General features: G+C 38.7%; 1 non-coding gene across 1 annotated transcript; it reads left to right on the top strand.

Moving 5' to 3' along the window:
• Positions 1-3,021: 3,021 nt before the first annotated feature.
• Positions 3,022-3,128, top strand: LOC138841630 (U6 spliceosomal RNA). Its single transcript, XR_011376468.1, has one exon. It is a non-coding gene; the product is annotated as a U6 spliceosomal RNA (small nuclear RNA).
• The last annotated feature ends 8,594 nt before the right edge of the window (positions 3,129-11,722 follow it).

Raw genomic sequence — 11,722 nt, 5'->3', positions numbered from 1 at the left:
GTACAAGCTCACACCCAGAGTTCAAACCCCATGAGCGACAGTAAATAAATAAGTGAACAAAAAAAAATAAATACCAAACAAAACAAGATTAAGTGCATACAATGAAAACTTTGTATACTGAAAAGATCTATCAACGAAGAAGCAAAAGCATGGTAGGAGAAAATATTTGCATATGTCTTTATATAGATTCCTAACAAATCTGAATTAGAAAATATAAAGAAAATCCTACAAGTAAACCCCCCACAAAAAAATTTAATTTAAATTGGGAAAAATATTGAAGAGACTTTTCTAAAAAGGACATACGCAAATAGCTGATTAAAATGTAAAAGTAGTATCAATAATCAGGAGACAAATTCAAATCAAAATTACAATAAAGTATCTATTTTATACATGTTAGTGTGGCCGTAGTTTTAAACAACACAACAAAAATCCTTCCAAAGTGTAAGAAAAGCTAGGAAAGATGTGACAACAATGTGAACCTTGGTGCATTTCCCTCAGGTATGTAAAACTGTCAGAGATGGGACAATGAGTCCTAAAAAGAACCGAATATAGAATTACATAGAAATATCATCTAGTACTACTACACTTGTACATACCTTTGGGAAAAACAGAGATTTCTATAATTACCGTGAAATACAGCCTAAGAGTCAAGAAAGACAAATACCAAAAAGCAGTCCAAGAGTATTTACAGAGATTAATTGAAGTACTTATAACACACTCAGTCCTATACAACAGTCAAAGTTATGTTTGAACACACTATTTCAGCAAATCCATTAAAACTTCATTAGGATAGTCTAATGTTATGTACGAGGCTGTGATGGCTGACCAGATTCTAGCCAACCTTTACCTTCCATGAGAAGTTACCTCCTAGGTGTCATTGAATCACATAAAAAGTGAGGCAACTTTGTCCTTGCATTAAAAAATGAGAAACAAACTAAAACAAAACTGTACTTAACTTAGAAGGCAAGATTTGATAATCAGATAAATCTCCAAGCCATCTTTAGCTTCTTCAGAAACATGTTCCTGAAGCTGAATCTTTTTTTTTTTCTGTTCTTCAATCTTGTACACAGTTAGGTTCATAAAATGGAATGTCAAACAGAGTGAGAAATAAAAGAATCTCATCAGAGATCCTTTCTTCTTTCTTGCTATTGACCATGAGTAAAGATTCTGGAACCATGGCTTGGAGAGAAGCCAAATGAGAGAGTCAGAAAAGAACCTGTGTGATTTTACCCTAGAAGTTCCTGGTCAGAACATGATAGGTGGGCTGGAAAAGCATAAAGACTTCTTATGGGAGAAGAAACATTCCTGAATCAAGTAGAGCTTTAAAGTATCCACTAAAGACAAATCCACAGAAGAGTCAAGTCTTAAGTGTTACTAAACAATATTAACAGAAAATACACCCCAAAATGTAGGTGGTATTTCAATATTGTGATTTGCATTTTTTTATGGCTAGGGATGTTGAACATTTCTTCATTTGTCTATTGGCCATCCTTTCCTCTTCAGAGAATTTTCTCTTTAAGACTTTAGCCCACCTATTTATTAGGCCGTTGTTTCTTTGAGGATGTGTTGTTGGGGGATTTCATTTTTTGTATTCCAGGTATATTTTAGATTTATAGAAGTTCCTCAAAAGACTACACATAGAGCTCTCCTGTGATGCAGTAATCCCACTTTGGGGCATTTACCCAAATGATCACAAAAAAGAATATCCTAAAGCTACCAGAATGACTACATTTATTGCAACATTATTTATCATAGCTAATATAAGGAACTAACCCTGATGCACCTCAGTAGATGAATGGATCAAGAAAATGTGTCACATAATTGAATTCTATGCCTCCATCAGTAAGAATGAAATTGCCCCATTTATTAGGAAATGGAAAGACTTGGAAAAAATTATAGTGAGTGAAGTAAGCCAGGCCCAAAGAAACATAGGTTCCATGGTTTCCCTTATAATAACTGGTATATGTGTGAGACAAGCAGAAACGGTTAGATAAGTTGATGTTAGGGGAAATAAAACTGAAGATAAGGACACCAATGTTTTTTCTTGCTTCCTATTGTTGCTAATATATATATAAGATGATTTCTTTGTTGCTTTGTATGTCTCTCCCATGGTATAATCCTTGTTTTCACTGTATTTGATATTGATATAATTTGTGGAGGGGAAGGGAAAAATTGTTTAAATAGAGATATAGGTGGACTCATTCCAACAATGAAAAGTACAAGATGTTATGTTGTAAAATGAATTTTACAAGTTTGGTGGGGGGTGTGGGAGATGGGAGGGCAGGGATGGTAAGAGGAAACAAAGGAGGAGGCAACAATACTAGATAGGAAGTGTACTCATTACTTTGCTCCTGTAATTGTAACCCTTGGGTTTGATATTTTCACAACAACAAAAAAAAAGTAAAAAAATGGCTTTTACAAGAAGTATACTCTTTATCTATTTAGAAAATGATGCAGAGTCTGTAACATTTAATAAAGTGATTTAATAAAATCAGTAATATTAAGTAAGGAGGTCAGGCCTGGCTGGTGCCATACTGGCCACAGGGTAGATGGTGAGGTCTGCCATCTTGTCTTCATGATCAGGGAAGGAAATGACATCATCCATCACCTGCCTCCCAGATGATGTGTGTGCCTGGATCCCTGGAAGCAGGGGTGAGCATTTGGCTGATATGTTACTCAATCTGTTAGTCCAGTGCCTGGGACTGGGAGTTTCCTGTGGACCTGCCCACTGCTCTGGCCCTATTTAGGTTGGACCATCAGTGGCACCAGACACCATGCCACATGTCTCTGTGATCCTGTCCTGTGTCCTGTCTCCTGGCTTGTCTCTGTTAATCATGGTGTCCCAATTCAGTGCTGTATTGGTTTGTTGGTATTGTTTTTACTCTTTTTTTCCTTTCTGGCCTGTTTCCAAGCTGTCTAAGTGTATTTGTCGACAGCAATCCTTTGTTATAATGGGCTGCTTGCAGACTGCTACCTGTGTAATAAAGATTCCAGTATTCCGTCTTCCAAAATGTGGCTTCTGTGCTCACTTCAGCAGCACATTGGCTGAAATTGGAACGATACAGAGAAGATTAGCATGGCCCCTGTGCAAGGATGACACGTACATTCGTGAAGTGTTTCATATTTTTACAAAGTAGTGTTCTAAACTTACCGAGAGCCTAATTACATCATTTATACAATAAAAAATGTGACTTCTGGGATAATTCACCTTACAACAAGTATACTGTCTTCATTTACATAAACACAAAGTTTGACCTAAAGTTAGAATTTCTAGAGCCAAGATAGATCCCTCTGTATAGTTATGTACTTAAACATAGCCTGGATGCATTTAGAAAAAATGTCTGTGTTACATCAGAAAGTGCTTAATTAGTAAACCAAGACCAAGACTCCAGATCCTATATAATCCAGTCATTCTAGATAAGTCCAGAGCTGTTTGCTTCCATGAAGAGCTCTACTTTCACACTTTCATGAACAAATGTTTTTGTTCCAATATGAGGTCTTCACCTCAGGAACTGATTTAACATACTTGATATTTTCTCTTTTTTTAAAGCAACACTATCACTCTACCACTTGTGCCACATCTTGATTTTTGGTGGTTAAGTAGAGATATTTCTACTGTCTTTTCTGCCAGAGCTGGCTTCAAAGGAGATTCTCTCATCTTGGCCTCTATAAAAGCTAGGAATCAAAGCATGAGCCCTGTGGGCTTTTCTGAAGAAATCTTCTCTCTCTGGGAACAAGAGGTTTCATTCAGTGCTTCACCTCAGGCTTCCTGTGCCTTCAACAATTTCAGTATTTGTTTTTATTGTTCAAAGAGAATCCTTAAATCCTGGCCACGATTCCATTTACAAGATAAGGACAGTGGACTTCACATTGCCAGATTTAGCTAGGTTGCTAGCTTAACTCCTTCCCTCACACTGTTCACCCTTCTGGTGGTCTATACAGGCCTAGTACAAAAATGGAGGGATTGGGAGGCACTTGTGCCCTTGGCCTTCCTACTTGTGGCACACATACACACACACACACACACACACACACACACACACACACACACACACACACACACACACACACACACAGAGGCATATACACCAAGCATTTGGAAATAGCTCATTCTCCCATGTTTACACACTGGATGCTTTCTGAGAAGGGATGGTTCACAGAGTGGAGTCCTTCTACCTAGGCCTGTCATATAGCTGAAATTAAAAGGCGGGAACCAAAATACCTCATTCATTCAACATAGGTCTGATGATAACATATTTAATTATTGCTTTAATCATTTTTATTACTATCACTTGGCCAATACTTTTGGTTAAGCTCAAAATTTAAGAGACTTACTGCTCACTTAATATAAGACCAGCAATTAAAAACTAGCCAGTTACACTCCCTCAAGTGTGGAATCTTAGCTACTCAGGAAGCTAAATTAGAACGGTAATATTTGTAGGCCATCCTATGCAAAACCTTCATGAAAATGGTATCTTAATCAATAAAAGGGTGGATCTGGTGATATGTGCCTATCTTGTTTGCTCCTTGTGACATGTAATTATAAAAATTAGTCTAGAAATGCCCAGGCAGAGAAGCAAGACTGTAAGGTGAAAATTGAGTGATACAAAAGGGCATCTGGCATGGAAGGTAAAGGAAGACTTACAAATTTTCCCCCTGAATTCAACCTGAGGGCTACTAATATGACCTGTGCAAACAATACATTCTTCTAAATACTTAGTAGAAGAATTTGGATGTGGTTTACAGAATGATAGGTAAACAGTCCTTTACCAAGTGATTGCAAAAGGACCTTTGCATATGTCTATATGATGTTATAAAATTTATATACTATTGTGTGGAAACCATGACTCCTGCTTGAATCAAGTAGTTCAGATCTACTGATCTAACAGGCCACTGGTGCTACACATCTGAATTCTTAGTTGCTCAAGAGTATGAGTTTTAAGGATAACAATTGAAAGGCAAACTAGGTAGGAAATGCTGTGAAGGTGTTAGCGCCAATTATCACCAAATTTCCCACAAGTAGTGCTGTGAATCAAGTTGATAGATTATCATTACTTTTGGTTATTTATTTAAAAAGCTCAGGGACAGTACCCAGGCCTGAGTAGAAAAACTCCAAAGCCAGGGAAGATATTTTTTAAAATGGGCTCTTTGTCCCTTGTGCAGAAAAGTTATCATTCCTGTGTAAGCCTAATGTACTCCATAGGGTATAGTCATTGTCCCTCAATTGAATTTGATATTGAAATGTCTTATAAGCCAGGATAATGATAGATTGTCACGGATATTTGGGTATCTTTTGTCATGTGAATGGACGTGCATATACCTTTATGTTTCTGACTAGTTCATAGGTCCTTGCAGAGGTTCAAGTTACTGTGTAGGACAATGTGGTCCATGTCTGTATGGAGTGGAATGAGACCTTCAATGAAAGATCTCAACATATAAAATGTGGCCAAATATTTCAGTATACTTGAAACAGTATCATAAGAAACGAAGGAGGCAAATAGTGTTGATTTAAGATCCTAGAATACCAATATATCTGAACGAGAAGACTGTGGTCTTGTACTAGGTGCACATAGATGCAGGAGAAATACTCTTTTCAGTCTGATCTGTGAGATGTATTTAAGCATTTTTCTTGTTTTTCCCTTTCTGATTGCACTTTATTTCAAGGCCACTCCAAGGGGTGAGTGACAGGATATTTAGTTTCAGCTCATTCTAAAAGCTCCTATGTCCTGAGAAGAGAAGTGGTGAACCATGACTTGGGTACATATTCACCCTAGACCCAATCACTAAGAGTGGGTTAAGTTATATAATTTTTCAGAATGTCAAGGGTCTTACCACAACTTTCATCCTGTAGTAATTTCCAAAGTTAGGCCTTAGAAGAGTTCAGCTTTTGTATGAAGATTTCAGCTCTAAATTAGATTATTTTCAACAGCCATCTATTGAATGTTACTGGATAAAGTGTACAAATAAAATCATATTTATGTTATAGAAAATTGTGTTATCATCATCAGGGTCAGTTAATATGACCCAAAATCATGACCCTGAAGAGTCTGCTCTCCAGAGATCTAAGTATTTATCCAAGAACCTCCAGTTCCCAAGCAATCTTGACCCCAATGAGAGAGCAGGATGTCAGGTGAACCTTTTTTCTTCCTCAGGTTAACCTGGAATGATGCACCTCAGAGTGACTGGAAGGGACAGAAGCTGGGATACTGAGCACAGTGGATACTGAACAAGGCTATCATAGGATTTTCACTAGACCCTCAGGGACCACCCAAGACTCCCTTGCATTACCTTGAACACTTATATCTTTATGATTCTCAAATTCTAGGTCATTTTTCCTCCCAGAATTAGGTTAACATTAAGTGTACATTTTTTTGTTCCATCAATGAATATTGAATTTCTTTTAAATTTTATTCTTTAAGTTTTCTGGATCACTTACACCCTTGTATGAAGTTCTTGTTATAGAAGTCTCAGTACTTTGAGTACATGACTACCTGGAGCATCCACAGTCAACCATCTTTTGCCTCACTTGCATATGAAGTCTGAGCAAATCCCAGCCAAAACATTCTAACTTAAATATTTCTTACAAAAAGTTTGATGTGGAGACTTTATCTGGTGTGGTGGAAGTTGGTTGGGCTCATGGTCTAGGCTAGAACTCAAAATGGAAGGTACAGAAAAAGAAAAGTTTGGTAAGGAACCAGCTGAGGAGAGGAGGGCAGTGCCAAAGTCTTCATGCAAGAGACCAGACTGGCAAGCCCCATGGGACAGGAGTGAGAAGCCCACAGCAGGGCCTGTGCTACCCATCAGTCCATCACCACCACAGCATGGCACCTGCAGCATGGGCCAAGTTGTGCATATGTTTCTTACAGGGCTGACTGTGGACACAGGGACCTGTAAGACAAGTCAGTGGCCTAATGTAATAGTCTTGTCCTATGTAGATGATACAATTGCTTGTGGACAAGAAGCATTCATAGTAAAACAATTGTTAGGTGTACTCGTATAAATTCTTCAGGAAGTGTGTGTTTGTGTGTGTCCTAAGAAGAAAACAAATTGAAAAGTAGTTCAGAGAGAACTCAAATGACAAGAATGTGGGACTTGAGTGCACAGCAAGATAGATCCATTACAATCACAACAAATAAGTGAAAAGGAATGGTTTTCTTCACTTATTTTTACCTACCCTTACAAATCCCATTGTGTTCAAAATAATAAGGGCAGAAATGTATCTGTTGATGCTTACTGTTGTACGACAGCTAGTTTATAAGTGACAGCAGAGGCATAAGGTCTGTTCTGTGAGTGTCCCCTGCAATCACTGGAAAGACAGTACTATTGGAAGTGAACTAAAGCCACTTATTGCAGAGGAAGCATTTACTAATTTCAATGAGCAGACTTTTTGTTTTGCTTGTCCTCGGGCTCGATCTCAGGGCCCAGGTGCTGTCCCTGAGCTGCTTTTGCTCAAGGGTAGCACTCTACCACTTGAGCCACAGCACCACTTCTGGCTTTTTCTGGGTATGTGAACCTGAGGTATAGAACCCAGCTCCTCATTCATGTGATGCAAGCACTGTACCACTTAGCCACCTTCCCTGTCCTATAAGCTGACTTTTTATGTTAAAAGAAGAAAGAATGTGTTGGTATGTACTATCCACCTTCCATGTGCAATTCCCAAGGTTCAGTCCCCCAAAGTGAAAGGAAGATAGTAGAAAATGGGATGACATGAAGTATTCAGTTACAACTACAAAGAAAAATAGAAAAACAAAGGCAATGAGCAAGTAATTAGGTTTTTGTTTGTTTGGGACCATTTGTTTCTTCTTTCAATTGTTGTGTGAGAACTTTAAACTCAGGGAGGGCCTGACATATTCCCTAAGCTTTTCACTAAAGGCTGGCATGCTACCACTTCCAGCCACAACGGCACTTCTAGTCTTTTAGCATTTAATTGGTGATATGTCACAATGAATTTTCAGCTGATGTGCTGCTGAGGAATGAAAACCAGTGCCTCATGAATGTAAGGGAAACACACTACCACTGAGCCACACTCCCAGCCCCGCCCCCTTTCTTAAAATAGTGTGGTTGGGGCTGGCAATATGGCTTAGTGATAAAGTGCTTGCCTAGCATACATGGAACACTGGGTTTGATTTCTCAGTATCTAATAAACAACAACAACCACCAAACACCCCTAGAGGTGGTGCTGTAGCTCACGTGGGAGAGTGGAGGTCTTCAGCATAACAAAATTCAGGAACAGTTCTTAAGCCCTGAGTTTAAGCCCCAGGAATATCAAACAACATCATCAACAACAACAACAAATGAGTAAATGAAGACAAAAAAACCAATGTCAGCAAGTTTCATTGATAAACATAACACATACACACACACACACACACACACACACACACACACACACACACCTACACAAACACTTTTTAAAAACCATATTCACCTCCTTTACCCTGTCTGCTCACCCTCCCTGTTCCAACTGCTACCTACATCCACAGGAGAACTTATTCTATGTTTCTGTTGTTTTTTCATTCTTAAAAATTTTTTCTGAAGATTTTATACACACACACACACACGTATCGAGAGATATATATATATATATATATATATATATATATATATATATATATATGGGTGAAAATTACATGAGCCAGTATGCATTTTTGCACAATTCCACCCACTTATTAAAACTGGCATTTATTTCCATATATCACATTAAAAGTACCAATATTAGGTATTGATCTCATTGTCTGGGTGGTATCTCTGACCATTTTATCTTAAGGCTCTTTCACTCTTTCTACTCCTGTATTTTTAGGCGATTTATTATAGATAAGAGTTTCATTGACTTTTCTGAAAGGGCTGGATCAGAGCTCAATCCTCAGATCTCAGGATTACCACCATGAGACACTTGTGTCCAGCACCTTTAAATATTATTACATGTACTATGTTATTTGTGGTATTTAGTAATGAATTTTTTGTTTGTTTTTGTGCTGGTCCTGAGCTTGAACTAAAGGTCCTAAGTGGTCCCAGAGCTCTTCAGTTCAAGGTGAGCACTCTACCACTTGAGCCACAGCACCATTTCTGCTTGTCTGGTGATTAATTGAGATCTGTGTCTCACAGACTTCCCTGCCCAGGCTGGCTTTGAACTGTGATCCTCAGAGCTCAGCCTCAAGAGTAGCTAGGATTGTAGGCATGATGGATCAACATCCAGTTATACTTCAAAATACTGTATTTACCTATTTGTGGAATACAAAATGATGAGGATCACTTTTTACCTGTATTTTACCTATCGAATATCTAAGAACAATCCTACATCTATCTGTTAGTGTCTCTCAATTTATGGATTCCTGTAACCATCTTCTAGCTAGCTTCTGCACTTTATTTTTAACATATTTCCAATATTTTACATTACTTTTTTTTACTGCTACTATGTCTTAATTGTGTTTTTGTACAACTATCAAAAGGGAGCTGGAGAAAGGAATAGTAGTGGTGGAAGGGGGACGTTCATCCTCCTGAGAACTCACTTTCACCCTCTAGGAAAGTAAGAAAACACATCAGGGACTCTGGTGTTTCATTATAACTCACTCAGCAGAACAAAACAATGGGCTAAGAGTGAATCAATCATAAGAGGCTCATCACTAGTGATTAATTAAATATAAAGTAAGCACTGAAGTCCATTTGGTTACTAATCCAAAACCAAATGCTTATGACTCTTGTCTTTATCACAAGAAAGTGCAAGTGTAGCTATGGTTCAAGTGGTAGAGCATTGTTAGCCTTGAGAAGAAATGATTCAGGAAAGTGTTGCTAGGCACCAGTGTCTCAGGCCTCTAATCCTACCTTCTCTGCAGACTGAGATCTGAGGATCATGTTTCAAAGCAAGACTGGGCAAGAAAAGATTAGGAGACTCTTATCTGCAATAAACAACTCAGAAAACCCGAAGTGGTGAGGCTCCTCAAGTGGTAGAGCAGTAGCGTTGAGCTGAAGAGCTCATGGACAGTGCCCATGCCCAGAGTTCAAGACCCAAGCCCAATTAAAAACGTAAAGTGCCTAGTCTCTAAGTTCAAGCTGTAAGACTTGTTGTAACCTGTTTGGTTTCTCTGATGCAAAATGAGTTATCTTCCAGGTGAGACTTCCCACATTTATTACATTCCTAAGGTTTCTCAGGTGTGTGAATCCTCATAGGTGAATGGAGGTGTGAATTCAGGGTGAAGGACTTACCCATTTCTTACATGCATAAGGTTTCTCTCATGTGTGTTCTCTGATGCAAAGTAAGCTTTCATTTCAATCTGAAGGGACTTCCACATTTGTTACATTCATAAGGTTTCTCTCCAGTGTGAATTCTCTTATGTGTGTTGCAATCTGAATTCCAGGAGAAGGACTTTCAACATTTGTTACATTCATAAGGTTTCTCACCTGTGTGAATTCTATTATGGCTGCAAAGCTGTGACCTCTGCTTGAAGGATTTTCCACATTTGTTGCAATCATAAGGTTTCTCTTCTTTATGTGTTCTCTGATGAAATGCAAGTTGTACCTTCCAGTTGAAAGACTTTCTACTTTCCTGATAGTCGTATGTTCATTCTCTGATGAACATGAAGGTTTGACTTAATGGTGGAAAGACTTTCCACATTTGTTACATTCATAATTTTGGTCTCCTGTGTGCTCTCTGATGCAAAAGTGAGTTCTACATTTCTTGCATTCATAAGGTTTTGGGCTGGGAACGTGGCTCAGTGGTAGAGCGCTTGCCTTGAATGCATGAGGCCCTGGGTTCAATTCCTCTGCACCACATAAGCCAAAAGAAAAAAGCCGGAAGTGGCACTTTGGCTCAAGTGGTAGAGCACTAGCCTTGAGCTGAAGAGCTGAGGGACAGCGCCCAGGCCCAGAGTTCAGGCCCCACGACCAGACCCAAAAAAACAAATAAATAAAAATAAAATAAAATAAAAAATAAGGTTTCTCTTCTGTGTGAATTCTGTGGTGCGTGCTGAGAACTGACTTGTACATCAAATTTTCTTACATTCCTCATATTTATAGGGTTTCTCTACTGTGGGCTCTTGTGGAGGGAAAATCAGTTCTGTTTTCTCAGACATAGATTTTGGACACTGCTGATGCTCATCAAGCTTCTCCTGTGGATACATCCTCTGAGGTTTTGTTAGGTGTATGTCCTTATTGAAAGATTTTGCAAATCCAGTACAAATATAAAGATTCTCTCCTGTGTACATTTTTTTATGTGAACTGACTGTAGGTATTTTTTTTTTTTGGCTCCAGTCATGGGGGCCTGAACTCTAGGCCTGGGTGCTGTTCCTCAGCTCTTCAGCTCAAGGCTAGCGCTCTACCACTTGAGCCATAGTGACATTTCTGGCTTTTTTCTTTTTGCTAATGTGGTGCTGAGGAATTAAACCCAGGGCCTCAGGCATGCAAGGCAAGTGCTCTACTACTGAGCCACCTTCCCAGCCCTACTGTAGGTCTTAAGTGGAATGATTTTGCACATACAGTACATTCAGGTGTTTTCCTCCCTCCCTGAAATATTTCTTGGGCAAGGACAGTAGAATTATCACACTCTTCTCTATATTCATTATGTTTACTGGAGTGTCCTCCAATACTGTCTAAAGAATATGGTCTCTTATTGTACTACCTTCCATTCTCTACCATATTCAAATGTTGCAGCTCATTTGGATTCTCACAATTTTGGATAAAAATGCTCAAAATATCTGTGGGGTTCTTCAACTTCAGTAGACACCCT

The sequence above is a fragment of the Dipodomys merriami genome, unplaced genomic scaffold (genome assembly GCF_024711535.1).
Source record: "Dipodomys merriami isolate MVZ:Mamm:240054 unplaced genomic scaffold, mDipMer1.0.p SCAF_323, whole genome shotgun sequence".
Taxonomy (NCBI): Eukaryota; Metazoa; Chordata; class Mammalia; order Rodentia; family Heteromyidae; genus Dipodomys; species Dipodomys merriami.
Note: the sequence above shows the minus strand (reverse complement) of the source record. Positions and strands in the feature narration are given on the sequence as shown.